The sequence below is a fragment of the Poecilia reticulata genome, linkage group LG12 (assembly GCF_000633615.1).
Source record: "Poecilia reticulata strain Guanapo linkage group LG12, Guppy_female_1.0+MT, whole genome shotgun sequence".
Lineage (NCBI taxonomy): Eukaryota > Metazoa > Chordata > Actinopteri > Cyprinodontiformes > Poeciliidae > Poecilia > Poecilia reticulata.
This window is the reverse complement of record NC_024342.1, coordinates 18969706-18989253: the sequence shown is the minus strand read 5'-3', so window position 1 is coordinate 18989253 and position 19548 is coordinate 18969706. Positions and strand designations below refer to the sequence as shown.

At 37.5% G+C, this 19548-nt stretch overlaps 1 protein-coding gene and 1 long non-coding RNA gene across 3 annotated transcripts in view; one reads left to right on the top strand and one right to left on the bottom strand.

Moving 5' to 3' along the window:
- Positions 1-1885: 1885 nt before the first annotated feature.
- The window catches only part of LOC103473837 (uncharacterized), a 60763-nt gene continuing 43100 nt past the window's right edge, over positions 1886-19548 (bottom strand). The window contains exon 4 of the long non-coding RNA XR_535078.2: positions 1886-2355. This is a non-coding gene — a long non-coding RNA (uncharacterized LOC103473837). The remainder of the gene's footprint in view (positions 2356-19548) is intronic.
- brinp1 (bone morphogenetic protein/retinoic acid inducible neural-specific 1) overlaps positions 4457-19548 on the top strand; it is a 123481-nt gene continuing 108389 nt past the window's right edge. Inside the window, exon 1 of one of the 2 annotated variants that reach the window (XM_008424389.2) lies at positions 4457-4866. The gene's annotated coding sequence lies outside the window, so the exon portion shown is untranslated. Of the gene's footprint in view, positions 4867-5013; positions 5185-19548 lie in introns of those variants that run through there. The other variant, XM_017307922.1, reaches the window with a different exon arrangement.

Sequence of the window (19548 nt, the reverse complement as noted above, 5' to 3'; positions counted from 1 at the left end):
ACGGTCACTGACCATAAGGCAAACTAAGCAAACATCCAAAAAAGGGTCAGAGAGAAACTTTTGTTTTCAGATAGCTTGATTTTCCCCCAAAAATGGAAAGAGCATTCCAAATTAAATTATCTACTCAGTTAGAGGCTCCTTCACTGTCACTGTCACCACCCACACTGCTGACACAGACATTAGAGTCTTCTTTAGTCCTGAATCCTGGGGCAAACAGCTTGAAGGTGAATTTTGCCAAATGGTATTGCACACCAACATGTCAGGCCTCTTCAGACGTCATTGCTCTTCTTTTCACCCACCCACTGTTAGCACTGACTGGTGAGAGGACAGTGGTGTCAGCATTTTGTGGAATCACATTGCACATGTTTGTCGCAAAACCTTCGCTCTACATCCCATCAGACCTCATCCTTCTTGTGTGTGCCGAAGACAAGAAAATAATAATTCAACAAACGAGCTTTCTTCCTATGCCATGCAAGTGGCACAGAGTTGACTTACAGCATGCTGATCAAAGTGGCTTTCTGGTAAGTATTAAATGTCTTTACTTGTGGCAGCTCTTCCCAAGAGTATGATCCTGTCAAATGTGGAAGATGGATGCTTTGATGGTAACTCCAAATTTGACATGCTGGGCACAGGTGCTTTGTCCATTTTTCATGTAACCACCTTGCTTCAGACATTCACTTTCCAAGCACTGGTCATGACGTCACCCTCATGGGTTTGAACATAGTTTGTTCCTGGGGGTTCTGCCTTATCGCTCTCTGTAATGATGGGAGTGCTGGCTTGTTCAGTCATTTACTGGCTGAACAAGCCAGAATAGATCACAACTTGGCTGTTTTTTACCACCATCCCAAATTTTACCCTTAAGTAATTCAACAACTTGGCTTAGTAGCTTTAAATCCTGTAAAATAAGGTGACAGCTGGTATTTTTTTTGTAACAGTTTTGTCCACATATAGGTTTAATTTTTTTTTTACATGTTTTTAGTAGTTATTGTAGGTAGTATTTAACCTTCTATATATATATTTCAGTTAACATACAGTGTTAGAGGCTGCAACAGTTTCACCATTATATTTCCTAACATTACATAATTAACAATGAAAGACATAAGTCCAAGAAAATTGCATGGTTTTAGAGTACCATACAATGTGCAGCTCATGTCCCAGACTGATTGTCCAAATGCTCATACAGTGACTTGCACATAGGTCAAGTAGGTATGGAAGCATTACTACCAATAAAGTATTATACTATTAGTTTACTTTTCAGATGCAAGACAGGGAAGTTGGTAAAAATTGATAGGAGAATGGATGGAACAAAATACAAGACTAGAGTAAAGGGCAGATGTTTGCTTCCAAACCAGATAACGGTTCTAAATATACAGCTAGAGAGTCAATTGAATAACTCAGATAGCTGTACATTATTCAATTTGATTGAAATACCACATTTAAATATTGGAATTATCATTTATTTCACTTCTTTTGAAATTTTAACCAAGGAAATTGTTGTGATTCTTACTATCTTAGAACATTTGAATAAAGGAATAGATCACAACTAGGATCCACTTGTATGGGTCATAAAAGTAATTTAGTTAAAGTCCCATCACATAGCATTTAGTAAAGATTCATTCTATCAAATAAAAATAAGGATGTTAAGTAATTCAACACTTGAATTATTTAACATTCAAGCTATGTAATTGGATGTTCAATATATATTCTTTATTTAATGTTTGTATCTGTATAGCATCCTATTAAATCCCCAGCCATACAATATGTGAAATCATGAGACAAAAGTACTAAACTTTATTCATTTTAATTTCACACAAAAGCACTAGTCAAAACATTTGACTTTAACATCATAAAAAATTACAAAATCATTAAATGCATACATTGAGAACAGTAACACAGAATTTTTACTATAACTTCCAAACAATATTGACTCGAGGTCTGCATGCATTTTAGAGAACAGGTAATGAAAATAATACAAAGAGAATGTGAGTAATAACACATCACCAATTCATCATTAAAAAGGAGATTAAATTCACTACACCAATCAAGAAGAAATAGAAAGAATGAAATTGACATTACAAATATCAGCCTGATATGAGAAAATGTAGTTGAAAACGGGCCTTAATTTTTGCTGAGCTTCAGTTTGATTTAAGACTTTTTCCAACTTCACCAAAAAAGGGGCTCATATACATCAGTGATTCTGGTCTGCTGGCACAGCCTGAGGCAAACGGTCCTCAAATTTATTAGTCTGATAGCAATGTCGAGTCAGAACAAGAGAACACCTCATTTTGTCTTCAGCTCCCACCTTGCCGAATGACCAAAAAGCGTGTTTGCCTACAGGTTCTGCTTCATCACAAACTAGGAGGAAGCACAAACAAAAAGAATGAAAGATCTTGAGCCCATAATATGTGGTTGGTAGCTGTGCAGAAGGTGTTTGGTTTTCTTAAAAGTCAGGCTATTTAGATTAAAATAGGTGTTTTTCCATCTTAAAGCTTCAGGTCTCATGTTTACAAAAAAAAAAAAAAAAAAACGAAACTGATTTTAGCGGTCCCAATCACTACAATTTTGCAATTAAGGGTTGAGTTATCAGAGTGCAAAAGTGAGAGAACTTTTGCAGCCAGAACTATAAAACAAGAGAATGCAATGAGTTGTTGTACTGAAGACTGAGAGTATTTCCCTCTACTACAGAGAAATACACAGAGATTCAATTATAGTGAAAAAAAAGTTGGTGACAAGAAAACAGTGGATAGTAGGTTTGTTACTTTTTTCCCACTCCTTAAATATTAAAACATAAAACATTTTAGACCAGAGAAAGCTGTGGATCATGCGTCCTCCAACACACAATTGTCACTCAAGGATATGAATACATAAAGTAGCCTACTCTTATCATTATGCAAAGTGAAGCAGTTTCACCCATGAGTCACCATGGTCATCTTGACAAAAATACCAACGTATCACTAAATGTATACCCTTTGAGCTGCTGTACCAGCAGTAGTAACACAGAAATGTGCTATATTTTCTGATTTGCATTGCTTGATTTGATTTATAATAATAATAATAATAATAATAATAATAATAATAATAAAAATAATGTGTCATGAAAGAAAAATTCCACATTGACAGTGATTCAATGAAAGAAAAGGACAATTTCAAAGTAAAAGTTGCAACTGTTATAACTATTAAATGCAGCAAATTCAGTGATCCCTGTAATGTTTAATTTCCTTGGCTTCAAAAGAAACTTGTTACGTGTCACCACCACTTTCAGGCAAATGACTGTAATGGCACCATTTATCCATTTAGCCTCATTGAATTCTATGCAATGTTGCTCACAACATGTTCTTCGGCCATCGGCGTGTCTAGATGTGTCAAGCACTTGACTGCATGTGGACCATTGAACAGCCAGTGAGTTGCAAATCTGTCTGGGAATGAATGCTGTGATGTCAAAATCATCTAAAACTACATTCTTCTACATACATAATTCGGTTTTGACTCTAAATACTGAAAATACTGTGGTGGTTTCTTTCATGTTATGTTATTTATGTGGGATACGCTTTTGTTAAAATTGCATGGTCTCTTTTAAACTGTTCTTTTCTCAGAGTGGATTGATGACAAAATATTACACTTGAATTGATTTTACAACAAAAAATTGAGTGGATTTCAGATAGAGTGATAATTATGCTGGTTCATATTTATAGTGTTTTGCAAAGTTACCTCTTCCAKTTTTTTTTTTTTTTTTTTTTTTTTTTRMWYTYKGYRRTCKYMSTAYCAYWATCTCTATAAAGTTGCCATGGAGGAAAGATAACCACTTATTCAGCTGTTAAAACTTTTTAGTGTATAGACCTAAATATCACCATTGGCGTCATACAGGGTAAGTAGATTTCAGCATTGTGGTCACTGTGTGTAGATAGCTGGATCTGAAAAATAATCTCAGACTGAAAATTCAGCACATTGGACAGCTCAATGTCAGTCTGAGTCCTGAAATCGCACACAGCAGCTTAATGCCAGTGCCAGATTATTTCAGCACCACGGAGAGCTATGCTTTTGCTTGTTTTTGAGAAACGTCCTAAAAATCTCAATTTTAACAGTATTTTTAAAGTATAGAAATTGCATTTTGAAACTATATTTAGTGACCGTCTCTTTCTTTCATGTGCACTGAGAGTTTTTCTTTTAGAAATTCATAACTTTTTTTTACTTTATTCAAGCTTCAAATTTACTGAAAATTTTCTAAGTTTAATAAGCTTTAATTTCACACAATTATTATTATTATTTTTTAAAAATGACTAAACTATATGCTACTTGTGATTTAGTAATGTTTACTATTTTCTAAAAACAAGTCACGACGCATCAACCTTCAGAACCATTGCCCCTCTGTCTGACCGAGTCCGGACCCACCCCTCACTGTCAGCCATGACCATCCTCTACAATACCATACTGGCTTCTTTGTACCTCCCCTTTCTCGCCCTCAGTCTGTGAATCCCAGCCTCCCTCTCTAGATATCCATCCCACACCTCTCCGCCCGCAAACGGCTCCTACGGTGAGGAAAAAAAAAAAAAAGAGAGAGAAGAGAACAGAACAGTTTCAAACACGTCGACATAAATATCACTACTCTAGCTCCCTTTTTCCCCCTTGCCCTCCCGACGGACTTCAGTACTTTTATACATTCAGCGCGCCAATGCCAGAGACCACGCAGAAACGACGGATTTTTTCCTCTTGAGCATGAGAAGGATTGCCAAATCATCCGCAATCCAACATCACCGACTGAGCCACCAGCATGAGCCCTGGATACATATGCTCCAGCAGAAGTTGTTGGCTAGAGAACTAAGCAATCTTGGAGCACAAATACAGCAAAGAGGGGAGAGTCAGTTTTAGGTAAGTGCGGTTCTTCCGACTTGGACCTCTCACATAACACGACGGCGTCATTTTTAGACATACATTTTCTGCACATCGTCTGACCACGAGGTTGTGGTTGGGTAGGCAGGGCTACCCTGTGGCACAATTATGGCGATGTTGCGTGGTCAGCATGTTACTGGGGTGGTCGGCGGTGTCCTTTTACAGGATGGAGGAAATTTTCTTTTCTCTCTCTTTTTTTTTTTTCCTGTCTCCGTCTTGGCGAAGCTACCTTTAAATATTCGCCCTACAAGTCCTGCCAAGCTCCGCCCGGACAGAATGTCGACGAATATCCATCGGGTAAATAATAAAACGTAGACAAGTCTCACACACTTACAAAGCACTCATCTCCGAACCTTATGCAAATGAGTTTGTCTTACAAATTACGTGCGCTCTCCACTGCGATGTTGCGGGGCAGCATCTCGTGGAGGTGATGCTGCGAAATCGCCGTTTTTAAAAGGGCATGGAACAGTGATCTCATATTTAAGGCTTGCATGTAATGCCGCTTCAGCAGACGGAAATTACAAAGGTAACATTGTGAATGGAGGTGTTTGACCGGGCCTGCGGTTCACTGAGCAGTCGGCAACACTGTTCCTGTGCGATCACATCCTGAATGCACTCTCTAGTGGCTTTTGCCATCCATGTTGATCACTTCACTCAAGAAACTGCGCTCTCCATCACCTAAGGCTAACGTCTTGCGTTTTAAAAATCAATCAATCAATGGAAGTCATGTTGTCATTATTATTAATCTGCAACCTCCATCTTTATTTGGAATTAAGTTAAACCTCTGCCTTTTTGTCAGTTCTGGCCTGTCCTGAGCTTTAGAGCACGTACACGAATTTGTTGTCGCTGCCCTGTGCGCGTGAGCCCGTCATCAGCGAGGCAAAGTTGCCGTTCCATCAACTCGCTCTGATTGCTGTTCCGCGCGCTACCTGCGAGGGGAGCTCCTGCTCTTTTACACCGGCTGTCATGATGTGGCCAGGGGCGAGATAACTCTGCATGATACTGATAGCAACTCTATGAAATTAGAGAACGAGCTTTTGTTTGAAATAAGCCCGGAAGCTTTATCTGCAATTGCTGCAATTTCTATCTGACATTTTCCTCCTAGGAGAGCTGCATTAATATGAGCAAAGCGTGACCCAAAATGCAACTTTAAAGCAGGGGGTGGGGGGCATTTGTTTGAGATTAAATAAAAATGTTAAACCAGTGTTTGAAATTAAAAGATTTGTGAGCGCAGATCGATTTTCCCTCGTCCTGCCCTCCTTTCCACATATGCAGAGCAAAACGCATGAAAATAAGTAAATAAACAAAACCTTCTGGCAGCTGGAATTGCAGAAGAAAAGCTGCCTTATCCGGCATGCTTCATTCAATTTGGTGGCCTTTTCAATGGTAAAATGCTGGCAACGTGTAATCACTCCCAAAAGGAAAGCTGTCTAAATCACATTTCCAAAATGAAAATGCCAGCAGTAGCTTAAAGCTATATTTGTGTCATGGCTTTAGATGACCCCATGTTGATCATGCTTCCAGAGGCTGAGACAGGAGCATGCAGCAGCAGCAGTTCTTCCAAATTCTTTCACAGAGAAAATGCTTTCAAACCATGTTGCTGTGAAAAATAACTACACTATGGCAGAATTTTACCTACAGTGTATTGCAAGAGTATTGTTACCCCTAAAACCTTTCACACATTTTCTCTCATGCAATGATTGTGATTGGAGACTCAGACATGGTAACGTATGGTCGAAAAGAACACATGGCTTTAAATGTTTTACAAATATAAATCTGAAAAATGTGGCACGAATGTATTTTCGGATGCCTTTACTCTGATACCTGAAAGTAAAATCCTGTGCAATCAATTACCTTCTATAGTTACCTAATCTGTAACTCTACATCGACTCAAATTAATCTGAGTATAAGTGCAAGAGCTGCAGAGACTCACAGCTCATGTGAGACAATCTGTTGATAGGATAAATATGAGTCATGTTTCAAATTAGGCCTTCTATAGAATTGTGGCAATTAGAAGGTAATTGTTAAAAGAAACTCAACAGTAACAATTATATTTTGCCACATGTCATGTAGACACCAAACAGACATTTGGAACAATGTGTCATGCACCAACAACCCATCGAGTTTGTTGGGCTAAATACAAAATGCTAAGAGTGTCAGAGAATTTAAACACACCACAAAACACTGTAATGGCAGCATCAGGAGACCTGGGTAGAATACATTTGTTCCGATCTCAAAGTTTCACTTAAGTCCGACTTTAGAATCTGTAGACTTGAAAAAATTGCTATATGCAGAAGCTCTACAATTTAATCTTACTTGCCGCTGTTGTTGCTAAGAAAGGGGAGTTTAAAACTGTCATGTCTATGGCTTGAAGCAAATATACGCTATGCTTTCAAAATTTTTACTTGTCATATAAAATAAATAAATCAAAGTGTGTGCCGTTTTTGTTCCACTTAACATGCAGTACCATGTATTAGTGTATCACATAGATTTTCCCCAATAATCACTGATATTTGTGGTTATAAAATGATAAAGTATGAAAAGGTTCAAGGAGAATGTATTCATGTGAAAGTCATGATATATATTCTGCACATGCTGTCTTTTCAATCTTCAATTTTTTATTTCAAACAGCATAAACAAACTTTAAAATGGTGCCGACCATTTTAGCACCGACGCCAAGCTCTCTCTCTGCGCGTCCCTCCGTCTACCTTAGTATTCTTGTGTTGGTGCGTCGTCGTTTTTCATTGGGTGCCGGAAGCAGCTGTGATGGCCAGCAGGTTACTCCCCAAGAGTTTTGGAAAGATATGTTTTTTTTATTAGAAACAAACAAAGACACATGACATAAACTCTCCAATAGCAGCATGCCCATGATATTTTAGAAAAGCAACTGATTTAGTTGACCTCCGTTGGATACCATTTGACCTGTTTGCTACAGCTGACAGCTGTATGAGACCACACAGGTCAAACACTGCTTTGTATTGTTAATAAAAATAAAAAAAAATTAAAAAGTGTTCTCAGCTCAAGGCTTAATTAAAGCCTTTAGAAAAATGAACACAAGTGAATAATAAAATTTTTGGTCAACACAAGGGTAATTTGGCAAATTTCAAGGAAAACCTGTGTTTTATTTTTCTTTGCAGATCCCAAATAAAATCCTCATTTGAATAGAACTGTGAAGTAATATTAATTTTTAAAGGCAGCCATGTTTTTGTTAAGAAATAAGCCAATTAAGTGCTTTGCAAAGCCAAAGTATGTGTGAAGCGTCATACATACTTAAAACAGGCTCAAAAATCACAATTATAACTGTATATCAACAGCTTGAAAATTGTATATCTCCATTCCTTCACCAAGTCCTTTTTTTAATTTACACCAGCTGCTTTCAGCTTGAATATTCGTGAATGAACCAATCCAAGCAGTTGGAGCTGAACAAATCTCCTTATTCTAACTAGCATGCATGTTCACTTTTAGACAATAAGTTTAAGTTCTTATTTAAAGTCTGACAGAAAAGAAGCACTTTTCTGTCAGAAGAAAATGCAATAAAATATGTTGTTGGTTAGTTTTACTATGCCTTCTTAAGATTTGTGCTCACCTGTGCTTCACATGGTAAGCCGACTGCTCCAGCATGATTACTTTGATAAAAAAGCATCTGTAGATGATATTAAAATAATTAATACATTCTTTTAATATATTCCTTTTAAAGGAATCCTGTGTGCTTTTGGGACACTTAGATTAGGGAAACACACTCACATATCTTTACCCAGCTCTTGATACTTGCCAGGTACGGAAACACTGGACTGAAAACTGACACTAAACTGAGCCTCTGCCTCCCGGACCTATTATGTACTGCCAGGAAACTCAAGTCATTAGTGCTCAAATATGATAACGCTCACAACACAGAAGTAACTACAGTCATTTATCTTGCCTGACACCTCCTTGGTTTTGCTGGCTTAGTGACAGCACTAGTTATGAACTTATTGGAATAATTTCACCTCGCTTTACGACGGGGAGTATGATGTCTTGATGTTCTGGGGTCTACCCTGGTGGACAATTACAGACAGAACAGTACCTTTGTTTTCCTCTTCTTTGCTTCTCATGCTTACTACAGCAATAAAAATGTTCATCTACTCTTATACAAGTTGCTTTTGACATGCTGCATGCAAAAAAAAAATATTTCTTCACAATTTTTTCACAGTGAAGTTCAACTTTTTAAATTCATATTTTTTTTCTAGTACAGAATACATATTCTAAATACTTGTTTAAAGCTCTTTCCTTGATGTGTGTAACCTGCATGTTTCAACAAAACTGTGCCAACAAAAATTTTATCTTTGCATTTTTTAAAGAGCTCTCTATCAATATATTAATATGTGACAAGTACAGCATAATTGGGATGTTGCTAAAGGTGCATTTATTATTATCCTAATATTAACAATGTATCAGATGACTGGACTTTATAATGTGAGAGAGGTTCTAACATTAAAAAGCGTCATAAGCTGCACTTGTTTAGCAACAAACTCAAGACTGAGTTTCTGACTTACTAGTAATAAAAGTTATTTTACTGGACACTGTTATTTTACTGGAAAATTTGGGAAATGGAAGTGCTAAGTTTTAGTATGAAAGCATTTTCTTCAATGACAATTGACACCCGTAGCAGCTTTAGATTTAAAATTATTTTTAACTAAACGTCAAAGGCTTCTGATATTAAATGTGACAGGCATTTTAAGAAGATGATGAAATAATTTAGGTGAATAATGTATATTTTTAAGTTTTTACTTGCATAAAATAAAATAACAACATGTCAAAAGTTAGTTTTCACTTCCTAACATTCAGTAGAGACAATCTGAACTTTTCTTGATTTTCTAGCTGTCGGGTAAACAAGTAGCACATGCCACTGACAGTGAACTCATACAAAGAAAATACAGAAATGTATAAGTCCTACAGAAAAACTAATTTCCCTTCCACAAATGTATTGATCCAACAAAGTGTTTTAAGGAAGGATAAGACTTCAGAATGGTATATTGTGGGGTCATAATCAACTCGTTAGTACAATTGGCAAATTTTCCTCTCACATTTTGCTTCAGACCATAAGTCAAGAAGAGTTGTTTTTTTTCACTTAACTGTCTTTATAGAAATTGGCATCTTTAAAATGTGAAAAATCATGGGAAGATAATCTGTCTAAACCTTTTTAATTAGGACTCTTGCAGAGAAAGTGTTACTCTTTCCAGGCTTTCCTGTGATGACTAAGAAGTGTGGAGTACTTGCTACTGGAACATATTTGGTGCCTCTAATTATTTCTTAACAATGAAGCAACATTTTCTGTAGTACTTCAGATCATCTGGGATTTATTATATGCCGCTTGGATGAAAATGTGAAGTGGGCTATTTTTATCACATACAGTATGCTCTAATTTTGAAATATTAAGCAACTTAGAAATTTTTGTTTTTTTTTAGCAAGTTTGGAGGCATAAACTGACCCATGGCCGATGTGATGCGGGTGACTCAGAGGACTGTCGGTCGGTCGATGCCAGGGGCTCCCAACGTTAGTGACCTAAATTGCTGTTTAGGGCAGTAGCTATCGGCAAAGCTGCAAACAACTGATCAGATTCAAACTGGAGTCGAAATAATATTGCAGATTCCAGAAAAAACTTCAATATGGTGGTAAGGACACATTCACCCCCCCAAAAAAATGTTTTCCTTGGCTTTTTAGGTAATTTTGGATGAGTGTAGATGTAATTTATTTATAGGCGTTAACTTGTAGCAATGCCAGTACGATCAGCTACATCTTTAAGTCAGTCTGTGGGTGTACGTGTTGCTTGTATGCCTTCAGGTGTAAGTTACCCATACAGTTACAAAAGGGACAAACATTAGCAGTGAAAAAAAAGGACAAAGCTGCGCTCTGCTACTGCTTCACTGCCCGGCCTCCATTTTTCTGGCATTTTTAAGCGTCCTAGCTTTGTCAGGTTGGTCATCTGGCTGTCTCCTTAACAATTGGCCAGATAGTTTCTCCTTCAAAACATGCTATGCATTATCGTCCGTTATTCAGCGAAGCTCATCATAATCTAGATCAAAAAGTGTTAAAAATACTACTTTGATTTATAAACATTTTAAGTTCAATTACAGCAGCTCTAGTAATGTTGTGCGTTAATTTTTTCTTTATTGCTCTGTACTTATAAAACACTACTGGGAATGTTGTGCTGTTTAAGCTATCTTTTCTTGTAATTCTGGCATTTATAACATTTGTAGCATTACATAACCATGTCAACAGGAGAGTTATTTACACGAAGGAAAGCTGATTCCTTTTTCAAAGTCTTCAGTAATCCCAGAGATAAGACCCTAAATCTGCACAAGTTGAAGATGAAGTGTAGTACGAAAAAAAAAAAAAAAACAGTTAGGAAGAAGCAGCTTTTCCATTTCTTTGACTAAGTGTCTTGGAAAATTAGAAGTTAGTGATAAATATAACTGACAAGCTAAGAGAAGAAGAACTTCAAAGCAATGAATGAGTAATATGTTTTTAATATTTAACCTTATATTAATAATTTGTTATTGTCTATGTGAATAAAAGTAACTGGCAGGCAATGTTTTTGAATGTTTCACTGCAGAAACAATTGTTTTGTTTCTTCTCCTGATCTGTTAAAGAAACGCTTTGTCAGAGCAGTAGTGTCTTCTGCCACCGATCTAACTAGCTAAGCAAAATGGGGCATAATTTGTGGGAAATGTGCCTGATTAGCACTGCATACTTATACCTCAACAGCTTTGGTGCTGTTAAAGGCGTTGCGCTTGTGACTCCAAAAGTAGCACATGAAATGACCTGACACAGCACTTTCACAAAAGTACCCACCTATAGATTTTTTTTTTCCCCCCTTTTTATGTACCTGACCTTGCTTGTGTCTATATCCGTGTGTGTCTCTTGCACATGGAGCATATTTTAAACGGCTCAGGCTGAAAATCTGCCACAACAGCAGACATGTATATTAATTAGAATTCTAAACATAGATGCCTCATGTTCACTAATGCCAGTCCGGCATGTCCCAGTGGGTGAACCAGGAGCCCATTAGCATTCCTTGTACGTGAGCTTGTCTACTTAAGCGCCACATCTTGTCATACGTAGCTTGAGAAACATTGATTGACCAGAGATTTCTTTATACCTGTGATCGCCGGGCATTGCATTCGAAGCCTCTAGGACTTTCAGAGCTTCTGCTATGTAGTCATATATCTTCAACTTTCTGCTATGTAGTCATATATCTTCAACTTTCTGCTATGTAGTCATATATCTTCAACTTTCTGCTATGTAGTCATATATCTTCAACTTTCTTTCATTCTCTTTCTCAGCTTTATGTCTACTTGTAAGTCCAACAACATTGTACACTTTTAAATAAAAAAGAGAAAAAGAACTTTAATATTCAACTTTTTTTTTTTTACTTCTTTGAATGTAGCTACATTTCCAGGGCTACTTGAGCTTTAAAGGTAAGTTAATCTCACAGATTGTAACATTTTCCAAGTTCTTGCTGAATGTAAACTAGTTCAGCCTCAGGATGAAGAATATATATATATATAAAAAAGTAAATGAATAAAACATAATCTAAAACATAAAATACTGCTTTCATTGCTTTCCGTTTTAGTGATCTTTACGTTCTGTGTTTATGATTTAGACAAGAATAAATTGCATTGTATGCAAACCATAGTCTTATCATTTGTAATGCACATTTTGAAATGTACAAACAAGGGACTACCCAGAGGCAACTATTTTGCAGCACATCTTCCACTGTAAATGGCTTGAAGTTCTTTAAACTTCACTTTGAACAGAGTCAGAAAATGCATGCTCAAAGCAACAGTCCCTTTGCGGAACAGATAAAGTACATCTGAGCTGATCTAATGCTCTTTAATGACTATGAAAGTAGCAGGTAACAAATGTGAAGACAGGTTGAGGTACAGTCTGTAGCTAATGGTTGTGCTTGGAACAGAGTCATGCCATTTCCTCATTTGATTCCAACTGAGGATCTGAGTTACAAGCCATATGCCCCCTGCTCTTGCCTTATGTTTCCAATCTCTTCTACTCGTTGTCTGACTGTATTTGAAAGCATTTCAACTAACAAATATTACCTAAGTAAAAACATTTTAAAAAGTTGGATATTAAAAATTATGCCTACCCATTTACGCTTGCACTGTCTGCTGACATTGCAAGTGGATTAAGAAAGCAGGTGCTGCAAGAAACTGACTAAACTGAGATCAGAAAGGCACATGTTAACCTGCAGTCTTTTTTGTGCTTGTACTGACAACCCAAATGTAATATCAATGAAATCGACACTTGCTTTCATTTCTTTATAATTCCAGATCCATTGCAGTTTAGAAATGCAGTGGAGGACACTCTCCTTGAAAAATGTCAATTTCATTTTCAGGAATTTGGCAAAGGTATTATTTTCGTCTACTAAGACCAGCTGTCTTAGAGACTTAAGATCAATCCTAAACAGCAGGGACATTTTGGAGGGAAAAAAAAAAGGTTAGATCAACTGTCAGAACAGTCTCCGAAGGTCTGGGTATAACAAGAAGTGCTTAAAGCAAAAGACAAACTTAGAAAAATAAACAAAGGAGATGTTCTACATTTGCAGTGCTAAAACAAGAAAATTCTTGCTTTTATTTATGTTTCAACTTTTCCATCCGTATGTTTTATGAACAAGAACATTTCTTAAAGCTACACAGGCAAAGATTTATGTTGGAGGAAAGCTGCAGTTTTTTTTCCCCCCACCATTATATATTTCAGATCTACAACACAATTTATTTGTATATGGCTTAAAATCAATAGTAATGAAGAAGGTCAGAGCAGGGCAAAAAATTTACAATTCATCTGTACTTTTATATTAATGCAGCTACATTTTAACCAGGAAACAATTTATTAATTTATGCTTCTACACAATTTAGGGCCATCCAGCAAGCAAACAGTAATATAGAGTAGATAGAGTCGATTTTATTTTAATATGTCTACCTAATTTCAATTGCAGATGTTGCCATTTGATTAGGCATAATATCTGAATTATTTTGTCAGTTTATTTTGTAAGTGTGGACCTAGCTGATGGTGGTGTGATCTGCAAAAGGCCACTACAAAAATATTTATTGATCTGTTCTCCAAGATATAGAGGGCCTAACATCTGCCTGGCCTTAGACTGCACATGAAATCTGTTGAACCAGGGAGTCTGGACAGAATGGCCATTAATGGCACCACCACCGTGATACTTTCTGGAAATTGTTAGTACTCATTTGCTCCTGATGAAGTGGAGTAAAACAAAATAATCCCCCGCCCTAAGCAGATAATGGTAAATCGGGACACACTTTCATTTGCTATAAATCAAGAGAAATGACTTTTCTGTATCATTATCAGGACAATAAAGTTTATACTCATGGCCCATTAGTTGGGGTGGATTGAACCCATCTACACAATAAGATGAAGCATTCCATAGAAGGACTGTGGGTGATTGTAATGTCCAGGGTTTCATTATCACCCACTGACTGAACTAAATATTCAGATTATTTCCTGTGAGGCGACAGAACTAACGCATGTTACTGCAGAAGACTCTTTCATGCTCTGTTGGACTCAATTCACATCATGTTGTTTTCCACTGTGGCTGTTTGGATTATTAATGAACAATGGCAGTGGACTGCCACTTGGCAACCTATCACAATTGCCTGGTGGAGAGAAGAGACCCCTCCAGCTGCTTCCCCACCCTCTTCCCTTTCCTTTTAATCCACCACTGTCTCTTACATTGTACTTGTGTTGCGTCTAGTGGACAGGGATGCTTGCTATGCTTTCTCAGAAAGGTTATAACCCTGTAAGAGATCAAAGGAAAAAAAAAGTGCCTCTCTGTCTTTGCTAGATTTTACCAGAATGTAGTTCTGCTGCGCTGTGAGCCGTTTGTGCTCTGGCTACTGCTGCTCCTTGTGTCTAGGACTGTATATTCCACAAACAGAGGGTGAATAAAAGCTCCAAGTCACTCAATTGGCCCTGAATTGCCCAAACTTAACTGCTACATCAGCAGTACAAAAAGTGCCTGGCGTGGTCAACTCTTTTTCCTCAGTTTAACTTGCTCAGCCCCTCACATTGACACCAGGGCCAGGTGGATAGGGACGAAGTGGAAAGGGGGGGGGCTCTCGATTTATCAGTAATTATGGAGTGCTATTTTCTCTGTCTCCCATCCATGTCTGCCCTGGGAAGCAGTAGCCATTCTTTAATCTTGACACCCGGTGATCATGTAACACAGAAAAGTGCCTATTAGAGGCGGCGAGAAATTGGAAAGGGGCCTCTCTCTTGATCCTCCTTTAGGGGAGCTGGGGTGACAGAAAGATGGAGTATGGGAATACATGAGTGAGGGGTCGACACGAGATGAAGGCTGAGGGAGTGAGGACAATTACAGAACTCGTTTTCAAAACTCCAGAGGTTCTGTAGAAAAGTGGGGTTAAGGGAGGGGAGAGGAGCTCAACATCTTTTTTTTTTTTTTTGAATATAAAAAAGAAAAGTCTTGCCAAAGGAAATGTGGATAATTTGCCTTCTGAGATGAACTAAAACAAGTGTAATAATGTGAAATTCAGTTGTAAAGCAGGCCTTCTTACTGTTCCCCGTAGGCTTGCTTTGTGCAGAGTCAAACACAATCCAGGCAATGTTGAGTGTAATTATACGTTATAATATATAATTGCTCATCATATAATATAAATCAAGTGATGGAAATACAAGCAAAGGCAACTTCAGCATTTAAATGTGTACGTTCACTCTGACAGCCAAAACAGTGCGAGGGTCTTTGTAAGTATACGTCTATTTTGACTCTTGGACCCAAAAGCCCAAATGGGTTAAATTCCTTTTTTTATGTCTGTGAATGAAGACACATCGGTTTGTTCTCTTTTCAAACACATGAATGTGTGATACACTTTCTGCCTTCCATCAAAATGCAGAGGCAATGGAAATGCACATTGACTGAGTCTCTTAACATGAATAATTTGTTTTCTCAATTGAGTGCAGTGCTGCCAATGTTGTGCCAGTTTGGCGCCTCACTGCATTAACACTCCTCTTCGCATATTGGAGTAACATAAGAACACTGAGTGCCAAAATTGTATTTTGATCCACCTTAAATGGTTTTCTTTAGACAAGAACGGACGGCGTCAGACGCACAGTGTAACAGCGCAAGTGTGTGAACTATGAATAATCACAAAATCACAGATTAGCACAGTGGGCCTATTTGTTATGCTGAGATGCAATTTTCGCATAAGAAAGCCCAACAAAATCCGACAAGCATGTCTGAGCCAGACAGGGAAATGATTTGTGTTTCACTCAGATTGGTGTTTAAATCAAAGTGCTGATGGTGTGCTGACTGCATGGGAGAAAAGACACACTGTTCACTGTACACACAGAAGTATCTCATGCATTATTTAATCAGCCTCTGTAAATAGAAAGCTATTGTGAACCTGTAGTAGCATACGTTACTTTACAACGTAGGAATTATGGAGACAATGTGAAAGTTCTGCCAGAGTCCTGAAGGACAGTGAGGATCAAACTGTTTTTAATGGTCATTGTATAATCTGTGGCATGGTGGTCCTCAAATTAAGACTTTTTAAGAAGAAGTCATTCCTAAATAAATTACATTTCTTGAGTGTAGGCAAGGAATGGTGTGATATTTTCAGTGATAACTTTGCAAAAAAAAAAAAAAAAGTTTTTTGAACAAAAAGCACAATTTCATCTAGTTATTTGGATATAGTTGAGTTGTTTTTCTTGTAAGCCAGGAAAATGTAGCAGACTCCCTCCAGCTGACTGGCAATGCTCTGCTGCAGGTGCAGTTCTGTTATTCCAGGCTAAATACAACCAAACCAAATTGTTGTCACTCTGACACTTTTTCCTGCATCTCTTGTGATAGAAAATTATAGCAATTTCCAAAAAATAATTTGATAAAAATGTGATATGTCTTCTTGGATGTGGGTTGTAATACTTTGCAAAAATATATATAAAAAAATAGATTTCAGAAAAAGCTATCATCAAAGAGTTAAACATTTAATAATTCAGAATTTTTAACCAGAATTTACCATCATGTGACTAACTCATCCCCAGTGGCATTATTTGATATCGTACACAGATTAAGCGCCTCCTCCTGCAGTCTCAACAGTTTCACCCACATTTTTCACCCACAACGTTCTGCCTGTAATTGTGTTTGATCAAATTCAAATAGTAAACTCATCACTCTTATCAGGTGTTTTTCCTGCTTTGATGTCTTTGAGTCCTGTGTCTGTGCTCACCACGCTTATGAGGCTTCTCTCGCCAAAGTGTTCAATGACAGCCACATGAATACAGGCTGAACCATAGTGCTAGATTTGGATGTCAGTGCAAAATTGTACAAAACCATGTTTTGCATCTAATATAATAATGAAAATAAAAAGCAGCAGTCTCTGATACACTTTTAAAAAATGACACTGTAGACTTTAGTTTTCATTGTCACCTTCTTATTTAATTGAATACATAAGCTCTCACTTTGCATAGTCTATTTTTATAGTTTTTTTCATGTGACTTAGGGATCTTTGGTACCTTAGACATACAAAGAAACACATATGTCAGTCATGTGCAAAATGCAGACTGCCACTCATTTGTCCTGACCAGGATGGTATGAAGGAAATTTATTTTCTGGTTCATCCATAAAGCCACACTTGTGCTTTGCAAACATAAGCAGCACTGCCCTATGAAGCGCTGCAGCGCAGCACGCTGTCTGTTCCATCTGTGAGCAGATAAGAACGTTACATTTAAGAAAGGATTTCGTATTTTGCGTATTACTCTAGTCAATTTAAGGATGGCTATTTGTCCCCTGTAAAACGATCAAAACCTGGACATTTTCATCAATCAAAGAGAGGCCCCCAGATGCCCCGGACAAAACATGAAAAATGAAAAGAGGACCTTTGGTCACTCTACATTTGAGGAGATGTAATGTTGCTTGTTTTTTTTTATTTTTATTTTTTATGTTTTCATTATGCAAAGCACAATGAACTTGCCTTGCATTGCCTTGATGTAGACAATAAAACTCATGATCCATCGTGGCACAGCCAAGGGGGCACAACAAGCTCTCAGGAAACCCATTAGTTGTTGTCAAAGGAGTTTTCGATTGCTTATTGTATGTCAAGACAAAGTGAGGTATGGCCGCTGCTGTGTTTTTCTAACACTGTAAACAGTTTGTGTTGGACACAACAAATAGCTAAATAAGCTAACGTTAATATTCAACCTGCAGCTTTCCACTACCTCCTAAATAAAGAGGGATTGATATTATTATTTTGTAATTAATTTTTTTATTGTTTGTTCAAAATCTAAAATACTTAAGTTGATCTAACTTGAACTAGATTGACCTACAATTAGCAGAGATTCTGTAAATGCAAGCTTGGAGTTTCTAATTAGCTGTTTTATTTGTAAAAGCTCTAAACAGAACATTTATATGCATTTTCTTGGTTTTTGACCAACCCAACTTTGAGAAAAGCACAATTCTTAAACATCTCTCATTATAAATCAAAACTGACATAAAGCACAACTCAAAACCAATATGTGCTTGCTCATGCAAAACTTTTTTTTTTCCTGAATTGCTTACTCTCCATCAGAAAAGTATTGCTTTTATCATAGGGGACAAATACAAGTACACCCTTACACCTTTGCACACATTCTTGAAAAGAACATGCTTGTATACCATCCCAGTAGACCTCAGTGGTGCCTTACTGATGTAAGTTCTAATGATAGAGAGGCCAGTGCAGGTGAGGCTGACTTTAGCAGAATCCTCTTTGGTGCTTTTGTACACTCAGCACACCAAACAAGACACCAATGTAGGGCAAGAGAAGAAGCAACAAAGCAGATTCACAGGGGTGAGGGGGAAAAAAATGCAGTGGTAGTAGCCTTTGGCCGGCCCTCAGTGGAGTCTGCCTACTTTGTAGAAACACTACAGGGGAATACAGATCACATTTGGAGAAGAAAACCAGACTGACTTCACATTCTGTTTTTCAGTGTGTTATGGAGCTCAGGCAAGATTCTGCAAAATGTACTTTTGCTTTGATGTTCTGTTTCAATGTTCTTTGTTCAAATGGTTCATCATAGAAGTCTTTTATCACTGTAATTGAGCTTAGGAAAGTTTAATAGAGGGGACCTTTTCATTTTTAATTCTTTCACCTCAGGCTACTTCTGCTTTCATTACTCCTTCTAAGCCACGCCTTTTAGCTTCTGTCTTTTCTCTCCCCTCCTTCTTCCGTTATCGGTTTTAAATTCAAAAGGCACCCTCGCCCTTACTTCAGCATCTTGTTAAATACTATAGGCCAAAAATCCTCTTCTTCTCTTCTAAAAGGAGAGCACCTATCAGTGCCCTCCTGGTTAACTCCTTTATCCCACCAGACTCAGTGTGGCTTTTTAAACCTGATGCTAACATGCATCTTCTTGATCCAACCGCAGGCAGACAGCTGTGGATAAATGTGCTCCTCGGGGACCTTTGGATGTCGGATATCAGATAGCTGCTTTATTTAAAAAAAGAAAAAAAAAACACATTCATCTGTGTCACACACTATAAAAACTGCCGTGTTAAAAACAATCCAATTAAGCTTATGTTGCTGACCAAGACCTGGGTCATATGCTGTGTAACAATATGTAACAATAAAGCCTCTGGTAGTTCATGGATTTACC